Genomic DNA, 2,019 nt, shown 5'->3' with positions numbered 1-2,019 from the left:
TATCAATGACACACTAGTTTAAAGAAGTGTTTAATCACTTTTATATGTATTTCTAAGTATATATGTCCTTTTCTGTCACTAACTGTAAATTTATGAGGGAAGTATTTGTCTCTTTTGATAATAGAGTAGAAATAATGGATCAATTTGAGATTAAAACAAAATTGGATTTCTTATAGGTATATATTAAATGCTGAAGAAGGGATAGTTGCCAGATCATTGGCTTTTCAGTGGTCTCTAATCTTTATATTACAGAATTCAAAGCCACTTGAGCAGAATATGAGATTTGGGAAGAGAGACAGGACAATTTACTAAGTGTGGTTTTTTTCTTAAATATTTTATAATGTCAAGTAATTTCCCCATTCCTTTAATATTACAATTTTGTGGACATTATATTGACAGCTCTAGATAAATTAACTTCTAAAATAAAACAATTTTATGACATTTGAATGGGTTTCCTTGTTGCGAAAGCAATAAGCTTCACTGATACAAATCCGAGCATAACATATGGTCTCAGCCTTAGGCCAGGGTGTTCCATTTGAATTATTTCAGGCTTTTCTTTATAGTGCTGTGCTTCAAACATGAAACCAATTACCCACTGCAGTCAGACAATTGAAAGGCTGCAGGAGAAATACTCTAATAGATGGGGAGGTGGGTAAAGGACTATGATTTGTGTGGTAATCAACAAGAGAAGGTCAATTGTAATAAAATAGACTGGTTTTCAAGACAGAGCTAATGTAGGATGCCTTCCACTCCACTGAGGGATGCTATCAATAGATTTGTTGTTTTCATTACCAAGAATGTCACTTACTGACAAGATAGATAAAGGAAGTGTGAAGAGCCTGTTGATGGATCAGGTGATTAAAACCTAGGTCTTGGTGAGCAATTAGCAAACTGATGACCTGTTTGAAGCCTGGGATTGGGAGGTTAAAAGAAAGGTGTTATGCAAATATCTACCTGAGAAGAATAGACTTGTGTTCTTTAAGATTTATGTTCAAACTCTTAAGATTCATAAGAGGAAGGCTGAATAAATATGCCTCTCCCCAAGATATACCACTTCTCTTGAGTTTCTTCTTCACAGACAAAAGGGAAATGCAGAAGAATGCCTACTGATATACCACACATATTCTTTTTTAATAATCTATTTCCTGAAAATGGTAGGACCCTAGAAGCTCTAGCAACAAAAGAATACACTGAGTTCATGAGACCTCTATTTTTCTTTAAGAGTCTTGTGAAAAATGCTCTCTTTGGCAGCATATATGCTAAAATTGAAACAATGCAGAGGAGATTAGCATGGCCCCTGTGCAAGAATGACATGCAAATTCATGAAATGTTCTATATTTTGGAGAAAGGGAAACCCTCCTACACTGGTGGTAGGAATGCAAGCTGGTGCAGCCACTCTGGAAAACAGTATGGAACTTCCTCAAAAAGTCACAAACAGATCTACCCTATGACCCAGCAATTGCACTACTGGGTATTTATCCCAAAGATACAAATGTAGTGATGCAAAGAGACATGTGCACCCCAATGTTTATAGCAGCAATGTCCACAATAGCCAAACTATGGGAAGAACCTAGATGTCCATCAACAGATTGATGGATAAAGAAATGGTGCACACACACACACACACACACACACACACACACAGTGGAATATTATGAAGCCATCAAAAATTGAAATCTTGTCATTTACAACGACATAGATGCAACTAGAGAGTATCATGCTGAGCAAAATAAATCAATCGAAGAAAGACAATTATCATATGATCTCACTAATGTGAGAAATTTTAGAAACAAGACAGAAGATCATAGGGAAAGAGAGGGAAAAATGAAATAAGATGAAACCAGAGAGGGAGACAAACTATAAGAGACTCTTAATCTCAGGAAACAAACTGAGTGTTGCTGTGGGGTGGGGTGGGAGGGATGGGGTGGCTGGGTGGTGGATATTGGGAAGGGTATGTGCTATGGTGATCTCTGTGAATTGTGTAAGACTGGTGAATCACAGACCTATACCCCTGAAACA

The 2,019-nt window shown here is 36.9% G+C and overlaps 1 non-coding gene across 1 annotated transcript; it reads left to right on the top strand.

Annotated features, from left to right (window-relative positions):
• The first annotated feature begins 1,235 nt into the window (after window positions 1-1,235).
• Window positions 1,236-1,342, top strand: LOC132012657 (U6 spliceosomal RNA). Its single transcript, XR_009402661.1, has one exon. It is a non-coding gene; the product is annotated as a U6 spliceosomal RNA (small nuclear RNA).
• Window positions 1,343-2,019: the final 677 nt, after the last annotated feature.

The sequence above is a fragment of the Mustela nigripes genome, chromosome 2 (genome assembly GCF_022355385.1).
Source record: "Mustela nigripes isolate SB6536 chromosome 2, MUSNIG.SB6536, whole genome shotgun sequence".
In the NCBI taxonomy this organism is placed as follows: Eukaryota; Metazoa; Chordata; class Mammalia; order Carnivora; family Mustelidae; genus Mustela; species Mustela nigripes.
Note: the sequence above shows the minus strand (reverse complement) of the source record. Positions and strands in the feature narration are given on the sequence as shown.